The sequence below is a fragment of the Orcinus orca genome, chromosome 13 (genome assembly GCF_937001465.1).
Source record: "Orcinus orca chromosome 13, mOrcOrc1.1, whole genome shotgun sequence".
NCBI lineage: Eukaryota > Metazoa > Chordata > Mammalia > Artiodactyla > Delphinidae > Orcinus > Orcinus orca.
This window is the reverse complement of record NC_064571.1, coordinates 32,364,947-32,378,736: the sequence shown is the minus strand read 5'-3', so window position 1 is coordinate 32,378,736 and position 13,790 is coordinate 32,364,947. Positions and strand designations below refer to the sequence as shown.

Below are 13,790 nucleotides of genomic sequence, written 5' to 3'. Positions count from 1 at the left end.
CTATACAACAACCTAGATTAGTTAACCTACATCTTTTTTTTTTTTTTTTTTTTGGCCACGCCACGTGTCTTGCAGGGATCCTCAGCAGTGAAAGCGCAGAGTCCTAACCACTGGACCACCAGGGAATTCCCTAGTTAACCTAATCTTTACATGCACAGATGTTTGACTTGAGCAAAGACTGGAGAATGGGAAAGATGAGTTCTTTCCCTTCCACCATTGCCCACAAAACCCGGCCCAATCCTACCTCTATCAGTTGCCCGAGCATCCAGAAAAAGTGTGAGCTGAATTCATAAGACCTAAAAGGTGTTTCATTAGTTTGTGATGATCATATAGGACAGACGAAGACATAATCATGTGCATAGTAAATGACACTGCTTAACTCAAAGTCTTCTGAAGTTTGAGCTCTGTGTTGTAACAGTGCAGACATTCTGCCTTCTCCTTCTCAACCAGCCAATGGCAAAGCTCATGTCCAATGTTCCACAGTCAAAGATTCTCACTGCCCTAAGTGGAGACCTTGGCAGTCTAGAAGTAAAACAGGAAAAAAATATTAAAGTTATACAAAGACAGGATGATTCTTTCCTCCCAGAAAAGGAATCTAAGTCTTTCACAAATACTTGAGAAATATTTGATAGAAATTGTTATAGTTGCTTTATACTTTGAATCGCAAGAAGGTGAAACAGTGTTAATGTCATTACACAGGGAGTTGTCAAGAACACCTAGAGCCATGGTATATAATTGGTTGAACACTCATCCTTCCTAATAGTAATGCACTGCATTTTTAGAGTACTTTATGCTTTTCAAAGTGATTTCACATTCATTATTTCATTTGAATCTCGCCATATTAGTATCTTATTTGAGCCAAACAATTGCTCTTCAGATGAAAATCAAAAAGTTAAGTAACTTGCCTGAGGCCACCCAGCAAAATCAGCAATGTGGTTTCTACTAACCCAGTGTCTGCTAAAAAGAGTGTAAATCTGTTTTTGATTTCCCCCAATATTACGAAAATTTTCAAACATATAAAAAACTTGAATTATACAGTCAACCTTCATATACCCACCCACTAGATCCTACAATTAACATTTTACTATATTTGCTTTATTACATACCTATCCAACCCTTTCTCCATCTATCAATCCCTTTCATAGTTTAATGCCTTTCAAAGTAAGTTACAGGTATCAGATCGACATGCATATTATTAACTAAAGTTTAATAGTTTTAATGCTTTTTAGAAAGGTAAATCTGCTTGTGATTTTGAAGTAGGGAAAAGCTTTGCTTTTCCTCCCTGACCCCAAAGAATGGTCTTTTTTTTTTTTTTTTCCGCTGCGTTGGGTCTTCGTTGCTGCACGCGAGCTTTCTCTAGTTGCGGAGAGCGGGGGCTACTCATCGTTGTGATGCGCGGGCTTCGCATTGCGGTGGCTTCTCTCGTTGCGGAGCATGGGCTCTAGGCGTGTGGGCTTCAGTAGTTGCAGCACGCGGGCTCAGCAGCAGTGGTGCACGGGCTTAGTTGCTCCGCGGCATGTGGGATCTTCCCGGACCCGGGCTCGAACTTGCATTGGCAGGCGGATTCCATTCATTCATTCATTCATTCATTCATTTATCTATGGCTGCGTTGGGTCTTCGTTGCTGCGCACGGGCTTTCTCTGGTTGCAGTGAGCGGGCGTTACTCTCCGTTGCGGCGTGCGGGTTTCTCATTGTGGTGGCTTCTCTTGCTGGGGACACGGGTTCGTGCCCCGGTCCGTGAGGATCCCACGTGCCGCGGAGCGGCTGGGCACGTGAGCCATGTCCGCTGAGCCTGCGCGTCCGGAGCCTGTGCTCCGCAACGGGAGAGGCCACAACACTGAGGCCGCGTACCGCAAAAAAAACCACAACAAAACCCTTGTCCCCTGCATTGGCAGGCAGATTCTTAACCACTGCGCCACCAGGGAAGTCCCAAGAATGGTCTTGATAAAAGACTCTCCCTTCACGTCTTCTATAGTCCACTGATTAACAAACTGGAAAGTACAAATAAAAAAAGCCTAAGAAGGCCCACCTTCTCATTGGCTATGAACTAATGCCCCAACTGTAATATCTGCTGAGTGAATAAAGCTTTGTGAAATAAAAGCAGGGTTCTGCACCGTGGCACTACAGACATGTAGGGCTGGGTTAACTCTTTGTTGCAGGGGGCTATCCTATGCATCACAGGATGTTTAGTAGCATCCCGGGTCTCCACCACCAGATGCCAGTAGCAGTCAACACACTTTCCCCAAGTTGTAAAAAAACAAAAATGTCTCCAGATATTGCTAAATGTCCTCCTGGGGGCAAAATCACCTGTTAAAAACCACTGACCTAGAGACATTAGCCTGTTTACACAGCATTTCCTTCTTAGGTCAATAAACTTCTTTGATAGGTACTGTCACTCAGCCAAACATGAGTTCTTAGGAGAAAATGTTGTTCCAAAGTCAATTATCTCTGTGACCAAGTCTTTTAACTTCTGAGCTTCAGATTGTTTTATATATAAATCAATTTTTAAAAAACCTTTTTATTTTTAATATTTATTTTATTTTATTTTGGCCGAGTCGGGTCTTTGTCGTGGCACATGGGATCTTCGTTGTGGCATGTGGGATCTTTCGTTGCGGCGCACGGGCTTCTCTCTCGTTATGGCGTTTTCTCTTTTCAAGTTGTGGCACGGGCTCCAGAGTGCACGGGCTCTGTAGTTTGCGGCACAGCAGGCTCTCTAGTTGAGGCACACGAGTTCAGTAGTTGTGGCGCGTGGGCTTAGTTGCCCTGTGGCATGTGGGATCTTAGTTCACCGACCAGGGATTGAAGCCACGTCCCCTGCATTGTAAGGCAGATTCTTTACCACTGGACTACGAGGGAAGTCCATATAATTCAATTTTAAAATTACACTGATGATGATGATGTCATATTATCATTAAAGTGTAAAAACAGAACAACTTTGCTCATTAAGGGAGGAATTATTTGCCAGTTATAGTTTATTTTGTAAATAAATCATGTAGAGCCGCTGTGTTGTGCTGTGGGGAAGGGAGACGGATTTGTAGACCCCAGAGCGAGGTTCTGCCTACCCGAGGCCGCTGCTGTGCGGAGACCCCAGGGGAAACCACAGTCACCATGTCTGACCAGGAGGCAAAACCTTCAACTGAGGACTTGGGGGATAAGAAGGAAGGAGAATATATTAAACTCAAAGTCATCAGACAGGATAGCTGTGAGATTCACTTCAAAGTGAAAATGACAACACATCTCAAGAAACTCAAAGAATCATACTCAAAGAATCATCAAAGACAGGGAGTTCCCATGAATTCACTCAGGTTTCTCTTTGAATTGCTGATAATAACACTCCAAAAGAACTGGGAATGGAGGAAGAAGATGTGATTGAAGTTTATCAGGAACAAGCAGGGGGTCGTTCAACGATTTAGATATTTTTATTTTTTTCTTTTCCCTTAATCCTTTTTATTTTTAAAAATAGTTCGTTTGTAATGTGGTGTTCAAAACAGAATTGAAAACTGGCACCCCATCTCTTTAGAACATCTAGTAATTTGAATTCTAGTGCCCATTATTCGTTATTGTTTGTTTTCATTGTGCTGATTTTTGGTGATCAAACCTCAGCCCAGTTCATATCGCCCTCTCCTTTTTAAAAATTACATGTGTGCACAGAGAGCCCGCCTTTTCCAGGACTGTGCATTTACAGGCTTGTGATAAATAAGATTGACTAATGCGAGTGCTCATAATGACTTTCCAATTGGCCCTGAAGTTCTAGCATGTGATCGCTTCACTCCTGGACTGTGACTTTCCGTGGGAGATGGAAGTTTTTCAGAGAACTGAACTGTGGAAAAATGACCTTTCCTTAACTTGAAGCTACTTTTAAAATCTGAGGGTCTGGACCAAAAGAAGAGGAATAGCAGGTTGGAGTCAAGGTGACAGAGGTGGTGAAAATAATGACTAACTCCAAAGATGGCTTCACTGAAGAGAAAGCATTTTAAGATGAAAGAAAAATCTTGTCAGAAGATCCCAGAAAAGTTCTAATTTTCATTAGGAGTTAAAGTTATTCATGCAGAAGTGTATACAGCAGAGCGCTGCTCTTTTTGACTTTATTTATACTTTTTGGCCTGGGATATGGGTTTTAAATGGACATTGTCTGTACCAGCTTCATTAAAATAAATAAAACATTTGTAAAAAAAAAAACCAAAAAAATAAATCATGTAAATCTATGATCTTTTCAAAAATGCAAATTGAAAAAAATGTTAAAAGACAAGTCATCTTACAAAATAACAGTGCAAAAGCAAACTAAAAAGCTAAAGACCCTTTTATGCCCCACTATTATCACTACCACTATCCCTACATGCCCCCCAAAATCCTCACTTTTCAAGAGTAAATACAGTTATTTGGCAGTAATACGGGCTGCCATATATCCATCAGATTATTTTCTTTATAAATAAATAAATACATATATGTATGGATGTGGGTTTTTGTTTTTATAAAAATTGAATTATAATACTCATTGTTCCGAAGTTTGCCTTCTTAACATTTTTCCATAGATTTCTCCCCATGTCAGCACAAATGGCTTTAACACCATCTTTAGCTGCTGAACAGTAATCTGTAGTGTGAATAGACCATAGTTGAACCAGCTCTACCAGTGGGTTTTTAGTTCTAGACGATGCTGCAATGAATATCCTAAACACTGACCTCAGTACATAGATGCAAATATTTCAGTAGAAAAGATTCTGAACATTGTTTTTAGTTTTCTTAATTTATTGGGTACAGAATAAGATTTTATTGGGAGAAAAAAGTTCTACTTCTAAAAATATTATCATCATTAAATATATCTTCTTCATCCTATCTCACTTTCTATACTCAAATACATTCCAGGCAGATAAAACATTCAACTACAAAAGATGGAACTGCTAACGCAGTAGAACAAAAAAAGGAGAGAATTTTTTTCTTAAAATATTTTTTAAGGATATCAGATTGAGGATGGCCTAAATGACACAAAACCCAGAATCCAGAAAATATTAAATCCAGAAACGATTAATTTTTTCCTATTTATTTCAGTGGTTTTATTTTAAACTTCTTTTTTGAGGTATATTTTACATACAATAAAATTCACCCATTTTAAGTGTATAATTCAATAATATTTATAAAATTTATAGAGTTAGGTATCCATCCCTACAATTAAGTTTTAGAACACTTCCATCACCCCAGAAAGATCCCTCTTGCCTTCTGGAGTCAATCACCATGCCCACCCTTAGGCAATCACTAATCTACTTTCTGTCGCTATAGATTTACCTTTTCTGGACACTTCATATAGATGGAATCATACGATATGTGGCCTTTTATGTCTGCCTTCTTTCATTCAACATGATGTTTTCAAGGTGCGACCACATTGTAGCATATATCAGTACTGCATTCCTTTATATTGCTGAACAGTATTCCACTGTATGGTTATATCATTTTGTTTATCCATTTACCACCTTATAGGTACTTGGATTGTTTCCACTTCAGGGCTATCACGAACACTGTTGAGAACATTAACATGCAAGTCTTTGTGTAGACAAATGTCTTCATTTCTCTTGGGTAGATACCTAGAATTAGAATTACTGGGTGGTAGGGTAAGTTTACGTACAAGACTTTAAGAAACCGCCAAACTGTTTTCCAAAGTGACTGTGCCATTATACATTTACACCAGCAACACATGAGGGTTCCTTGCTCCATTTCCTGGCCAACACGTGTTACTGTCTCCTTGGTTATAGCCATTTGCCTATAGTGGGTGTGAAGTGGTATCTCACTTGGTTTTTATTGCATTTCCCTAACGAATAATGATGTTGGCAAAATTTCATGTGCTTACTTAGCCATATGTCTATCTCTTTGGGGAAATAACTATTCAAATATTTGGCCCATTTAAAAATTATGACTCATTATATTTGATTACATAAAAATGAAATTTTTCTGCATGGAAAAAGGTACCTTAAACTAAGTCCGAAGATGAAAACAAACTAAGCAAAAAAAGGAGTGCAAGACTTGTATGATGAAAACTACAAACCATAATTGAAAGAAATTAAAGACCTAAAAAATGGAAAGACATCTTTTCATGTTCATGAACCAGAAGACTTGATATTGTTAAGAGGCACTATTCCTCAAATTGATCTACAGATACAATGTAATGTATCCCTATCAAAAGCCCAGATACCTTTTTTTTGCAGAAATTGACAAGATGATTCTAAAATTCATAGGGAAATGCAAGGGACCTGGAAGAGCCAGAACAATCTTGAGAAAGAACAAAGTAGAAGGAGTTACATTTCCTGATTTCAAAATTTACTACAAAGCAAATTAAGACAATGTGGACAGAGAAGGACAAATACTGTATTACATCACTTATATGTAGGACCTAAAAAAGCCAAACTCATAGAAGCAGAATAGAATGGTAGTTGCCAGGGGACTAGGGGATTGGAGAAATGGGGAGATGTTAGTGAAAGGGTACAAACTCTTCTAGTTATAAGATGAATAAGTTCTGGGGATCTAATATACAGCACAGTTATTATAGTTAGCAATACTGCATTTATACTTGGAAGTTGCTAAGAGTAGATCTTACATGTTCTTACCACAAACAAGAAATGGTAATTATGTGATGTGATGGAAGCGTTAGTTAATGCTATGGTGGTAATGATTTTGCAATATAAGCATATCACACTTTAAACTTTACACAATGTTATATGTCAATTACATCTCAAAAAAGCTGGAGGAAAAAAAGACAATGTGACTTAGACATACAGATATACAAATCAGTGAAAGAGAACTGAGAGTTCAAAAGTGAACCCTCACATTTATGGTCAATTGATGTTCAACAAGGACATCAAGATCATTTAATGGGAAAATAACAGTCCTGTCAACAAATGGTGCTGGAACAACTGAATAGCCACCTGCAAAAAAATGAAGTTGGACCCCTGCCTCACACTGTATATAAAAATTAACAAAGTGGATCATAGACATCAATGTAAGAGCTAAAACTCTTAGGAAGAAACACAGGCATAAATCTTCGTGACTGGGACTTCCTTGGTGATCCAGTGGGGAGGACTCCACGCTCCCAATGTGGGGGGCCCGAATTCAATCCCTGGTTGGGGAACTAGATCCTGCACGCATGCCACAACTGGGAGTTCGCATGCCACAACTAAAAACAGTGCCGCAACTAAAGGATCCCTCATGCCACAATGAAGACCCCGCATGCCGCACCTGACACCCAGCACAGCCAAAATGTATAAACAAATTTAAAAAAATTTTTTTAAATAAATAAATAAACAAATAAACCTCGAGACCTTGGATTAGGCAATGGTTTCTTAGATATAACACCAGAAGCATAAGTGACAAAAGAAAAAAAATAGAAAAATTGGTCTTCATCAAAATTAAAAACATTTGTGCTTCAAAGTACACATCAAGAAAGTGAAAAGATAGGGACTTCCCTGGTGGCACTGTGGTTAAGAATCTGCCTGCCAATGCAGGGGACATGGGTTTGATCCCTGGTCTGGGAAGATCCCACATGCCGTGGAGCAACTAATCCCGTAAGCCGCAACTACTGAGCACAAGCACCACAACTACTGAAGCCTGCACACTCTAGGGCCCACATGCCACAACTACTGAGCCCACGTGCTGCAACTACTGCAGCCTGCGTGCCTAGAGCCTATGCTCCGAAACAAGAGAAGCCTCCACAATGAGAATCCTGTGCATTGCAACAAAGAGTAGCCCCCGCTCGCCACAACTAGAGAAAGCCCGCACACAGTAATGAAGACCTAATGCAACCAAAAAATAAATAAAATTTAAAAAAAAGAAAAGAAACTGAAAAGATAACCTACAGAATGGGAGAAAATATTTGCAAGTCATATATATGATAAGGGACTTATAAGTTAACAATAAAAAGACAAACAACCCAATTTAAAAATGGGCCAATGAGACTCCCCCTCGCGAGAGCACCAGATTCACAACTAACTGCTGAACAATCATCGAAAGGAAGACACTGGAACTCACCATAAAAGATACCCCATATCCAAAGACAAAGGAGAAGCCACAGTGAGATGGTAGGAGGGGCGCAATCACAATAAAATCAAATCCTGTAACTGCTGGGGGGGTGACTTACAAACTAGAGAACACTTATACCACAGAAGTCCACCAACTGGAGTGAAGGTTCTCAGCCCCACGTCAGGGTTCCCAACCAGGGGGTCTGGCAATGGGAGGAAGAATTCCTAGAGGATCAGACTTTGAAGGCTAATGGGATTCAATTGCAGGACTTTGACAGGACTGCAGGAAACAGAAACTCCACTCTTGGAGGGCACACACAAAGTAGTGTGAGCTTCAGGACCCAGGGGAAGGAACAGTGACCCCATAAGAGACTGAACCAGACCTACCTGCTAGTGTTGGAGGGTCTCCTGCTGAGGCAGGAGGTGGCTGTGGCTCACCGTGAGGACAAGGACACTGGCAGCAGAAGTTCTGGGAAGTACTCCTTGGCGTGAGCCCTCCCAGAGTCCGCCATTAGCCCCACCAAAGAGCCCGGGTAGGCTCTAGTGTTGGGTCACCTCAGGCCAAACCAACCAACTGGGAGGGAACCCAGACCCACCTATTAGCAGACAAGCAGATTAAAGTTTTACTGAGCTCTGTCCACCAGAGCAACACCCAGATCTACCACCACCAGTCCCTCCCATCAGGAAACTTGCACAAGCCTCTTAGCTTCAACCAACATAGGGCAGACAGCAGAAGCAAGAAGAGCTACAATCCTGCCGCCTGTGGAACAAAACCCACATTCACAGAAAGACAGACAAGATGAAAAGGCAGAGGGCTATGTACCAGATGAAGGAACAAGATAAAACCCCAGAAAAACAACTAATTGAAGTGGAGATAGGCAATCTTCCAGAAAAAGAATTCAGAATGATAGTGAAGATGATCCAGGACCTCGGAAAAAAAATGGACGCAAAGATCGAGAAGATGCAAGAAATGTTTAACAAAGACCTAGAAGAATTGAAGAACAGATACCAGAAGAATTAAAGAACAAACAGAGATGAAAAATACAATAAATGAAATGAAAAATACACTAGAAGGAATCAATAGCAGAATACCTGAGGCAGAAGAACGGATAAGTGACCTGGAAGACAGAATGGTGGAATTCACTGCCACGGAACAGAATAAAGAAAAAAGAACGAGAAGAAATGAAGACAGCCTAAGAGATCTCTGGGACAACATTAAACGCAACAACATTCGCATTATACGGGTCCCAGAAGGAGAAGAGAGAGAGAAAGGACCCGAGAAAATATTTGAAGAGATTATAGTCAAAAACTTCCCTAACATGGGAAAGGAAATAGCCACCCAAGTCCAGGAAGTGCAGAGAGTACCAGGCAGGATAAATCCAAGGAGAAACATGCCGAGACACATAGTAATCAAATTGACAAAAATTAAAGACAAAGAAAAATGATTGAAAGCAACAAGGGAAAAACAACAAATAACATACAAGGGAACTCCCATATGTTAACAGCTTATCTCTCAGCAGAAACTCTACAAGCCAGAAGGGAGTGGCATGATACATTTAAAGTGATGAAAAGGAAGAACCTACAACCAAGATTACTCTACCTGGCAAAGATCTCATTCAGATTTGACGGAAAAGCTAAGAGAATTCAGCACCACCAAACTAGCTCTACAACAAATGCTAAAGGAACTTCTCTAAGTGGGAAACACAAGAGAAGAAAAGGACCTACAAAAACAAACCCATAACAATTAAGAATATGGTAATAGGAACATACATATCGATAATTACCTTAAACATGAATGGATTAAATGCTCCAACCAAAAGACACAGGCTCGCTGAATGGATACAAAATCAAGACCCATATATATGCTGTCTACAAGAGACCCACCTCAGACCTAGGGACACATATACACTGAAAGTGAGGAGATGGAGAAAGGTATTCCATGCAAATGGAAATCAAAAAAAAAGCTGGAGTAGCAATACTCATATCAGATAAAATAGACTTTAAAATAAAGAATGTTACAAGATGGGCTTCCCTGGTGGCACAGTGGTTGAGAGTCTGCCTGCTAATGCAGGGGACACGGGTTCGAGCCCTGGTCTGGGAGGATCCCACATGCCGCAGAGCAACTAGGCCCGTGAGCCACAACTACTGAGCCTGTGCGTCTGGAGCCTGTGCTCCGCAACAAGAGAGGCCGCGATAGTGAGACGCCTGTGCACCGCAATGAAGAGTGGCCCCCGGTTGCCACAACTAGAGAAAGCCATCACACAGAAACGAAGACCCCACAGCAAAATTAATTAATTAATTAATAAACTCCTACCCCCAAAATCTTCTTTAAAAAACAATGTTACAAAAGACAAGGAAGGACACTACATAATGAATGATCAAGGGATCAATCCAAGAAGAAGATATAACAATTATAAATATATATGCACCCAATATAGGAGCACCTCAATACATAAGGCAACAGCTAACAGCTATAAAAGAGGAAATCGACAGTAACATAATAATAGTGGGTAACCTTAACAGCTCACTTACACCAATGGACAGATCATCCAAACAGAAAATTAATAAGGAAACACAATCTTTAAATGACACAATAGACCAGATAGATTTATTTGATATCTATAGGACATTCCATCCAAAAACAGCAGATTACAATTTCTTCTCAAGCGTGCACAGAACATTCTCCAGGATAGATCACATCTTGGGCCACAAATCAAGCCTCAGTAAATTAAAGAAAATTGAAATCATATCAAGCATCTTTTCTCACCACAACGCTATGAGATTAGAAATCAATTACAGGGAGAAAAACATAAAAAACATAAATACATGTAGGCTAAACAGTACATTCTAAATAACCAAGAGATCACTGAAGAAAACAAAGAGGAAATAAAAAAATACCTAGAGACAAATTACAACGAAAACACAAAGATCCAAAACCTATGGGATGCAGCAAAAGCAGTTCTAAGAGTGAAGTTTATAGCAATACAAGCCTACCTCAAGAAACAAGAAAAATCTCAAATAAACAATCTAACCTTACACCTAAAGGAACTAGAGAAAGAAGAACAAACAAAACCCAAAGTTAGTGGAAGGAAAGAAATCATAATGATCAGAGCAGAAATAAATGGAACAGAAACAAAGAAAACAATAGCAAGGATCAATAAAACTAAAAGTTGGTTTTTTGAGAAGATAAACAAAATTAATAAACCATTAACCAGACTCATCAAGAAAAAGAGGGAGAGGACTCAAATCAATAAAATTAGAAATGAAAAAAAGAAAAGTTACAACAGACACTGCAGAAATACAAAGCATCCTAAGAGACTACTACAAGCAACTCTATGCCAATAAAATGGACAACCTGGAAGAAATGGACAAATTCTTAGAAAGGCAAAATCTTCCAAGACTGAACCAGGAAGAAATAGAAAATATGAACAGACCAATCACAAGTAATGAAATTAAAACTGTGATTAAAAATATTCCAACAAACGAAAGTCCAGGACAAGATGCCTTCGCAGGTGAATTTTAACAAACATTTAGAGAAGAACTAACACCCATCCTTCTCAAACTCTTCCAAAAAACTGCAGAGGAAGGAACACTCCCAGACTCATTCTATGAGGCCACCATCACCCTGATACCAAAACCAGACAAAGATACTACAAAAAAAGAAAATTACAGACCAATATCACTGATGAATATAGATGCAAAAATCCTCAACAAAATACTAGCAAACAGAATCCAACAGCACATTAAAAAGATCATACACCATGATCAAGTGGGATTTACCCCAGGGATTCAAGGATTCTTCAATATACACAAATCAATCAATGTGATACACCATATTAACAAATTGAAGGATAAAAACCATATGATGATCTCAATAGATGCAGAAAAAGCTTTTGACAAAATTCAACACCCATTTATGATAAAATCTCTCCAGAAAGTGGGCACAGAGGGAGTCTACCTCAACATTATAAAGGCCAGATATGACAAACCACAGAAAACATCATTCTCAATGGTGAAAAACTGAAACCATTTCCTCTAAGATAAGGAAAAAGACAAGGATGTCCACTCTCACCACTGTTATTCAACACAGTTTTGGAAGTCCTAGCCACAGCAATCAGAGAAGAAAAAGAAATAAAAGGAATACAAATTGGAAAAGAAGAAGTAAAACTGTCACTGTTTGCAGATGACATGATACTCTACATAGAGAATCCTAAAGATGCCACCAGAAAACTACTAGAGCTAATCAATGAATTTGGTAAATTTGCAGGATACAAAATTAATGCACAGAAATCTCTTGCATTCCTATAAACTAATGATGAAAAATCTGAAAGAGAAATTAAGGAAACACTCCCATTTACCATTGCAACAAAAAGAATAAAATACCTAGGAGTAAACCTACCTAGGGAGACAAAAGACCTGTATGCAGAAAAGTATAAGACACTGATGAAAGAAATTAAAGATGATACAAACAGGTGGAGAGATATACCATGTTCTTGGATTGGAAGAATCAATATTGTGAAAATGACTATACTACCCAAATCAATCAACAGATTCAATGCAATCCCTATCAAATTACCAATGGTGTTTTATTTACAGAACTAGAACAAAATATCTTTTTTTTTAACATCTTTATTGGAGTATAATTGCTTTACAGTGGTGTGTTAGTTTCTGCTTTATAACAAAGTGAATCAGCTATACATATACATATGTCCCCATATCTCTTCCATCTTGCGTCTCCCTCCCTCCCACCCTCCCTATCCCACCCCTCTAGGTCATCACATAGCACTGAGCTGATCTGCCTGTGCTATGCGGCTGCTTCCCACTAGCTATTTATTTTACGTTTGGTAATACATATATGTCCATGCCATTCTCTCACTTTGTCCCAGCTTACCCTTCCTCCTCCCCATATCCTCAAGTCCATTCTCTAGTAGGTCTGTGTCTTAAAAAAATCTTAAAATTTATATGGAGACACAAAAGACCCCGAATAGTCAAAGCAGTCTTGAGGGAAAAAAAATGGAGCTGGAGGAATCACTCTCTGACTTTAGACTATACTACAAAGCTACAGTAATCAAGACAATATGGACTTCCCTGGTGGCACAGTGGTTAAGAATCCCCCTGCCAATGCAGGGGACACGGGTTTGAGCCCTGGTCCGGGAAGATCCCAGATGCCTCGGAGCAACTAAGCCCGTGAGCCACAACTACTGAGCCTGTGCTCTAGAGCCCGTGCTCCACAACGAGAAGCCACCGCAATGAGAAAGAGTAGCCCCCACTCGCCCCTACTAGAGAAAGCTGGTGCGCAGCAATGAAGATCCAACACAGTCAAAAATAAATAAACAAATGAATAAATTTTTTAAAACAAGACAACATGGTACTGGCACAAAAAAAAGAAATATAGATCAATGGAACAGGATAAAAAGCCCAGAGATAAAACCACGCACCTATGGTCAACTAATCTATAACAAAAGAGGCAAGGATATACAATGGAGAAAAGACAGCCTCTTCAATAAGTGGTGCTGGGAAAACTGGACAGCTACATGTTAAAGAATGAAATTAGAACACTCCCTAACACCATACACAAAAGTAAACTCAAAATGGATTAGAGACCTAAATGTAAAACTGGACACTATAAAAAAAAAAAGAGGAAAACATAGGAAGAACATTCTTTGACATAAATCACAGCAAGATCTTTTTTCATCCACCTCCTAGAGTAATGGAAATAAAAACGAAAATAAACAAATGGGGCCTAATGAAAATTAAAAGGTTTTGCAAAGCAAAGGAAACTACAAACAA

At 39.4% G+C, this 13,790-nt stretch overlaps 1 protein-coding gene and 1 pseudogene across 7 annotated transcripts in view; one reads left to right on the top strand and one right to left on the bottom strand.

Annotated features, from left to right (window-relative positions):
• The window catches only part of C13H2orf42 (chromosome 13 C2orf42 homolog), a 42,557-nt gene that overhangs the window by 24,281 nt on the left and 4,486 nt on the right, over window positions 1-13,790 (bottom strand). Inside the window, exons 1-3 of one of the 7 annotated variants that reach the window (XM_049695837.1) lie at window positions 8,388-9,133; window positions 5,281-5,576; window positions 245-522 (exon numbers count right to left, since the gene is read on the bottom strand). The gene's annotated coding sequence lies outside the window, so the exon portion shown is untranslated. Of the gene's footprint in view, window positions 1-244; window positions 523-5,280; window positions 7,161-8,387; window positions 9,134-13,790 lie in introns of those variants that run through there. The other 6 variants (XM_049695838.1, XM_049695839.1, XM_049695840.1 and 3 more) reach the window with 6 other exon arrangements.
• LOC101279323 (small ubiquitin-related modifier 1-like) lies at window positions 2,984-4,192 on the top strand (annotated as a pseudogene).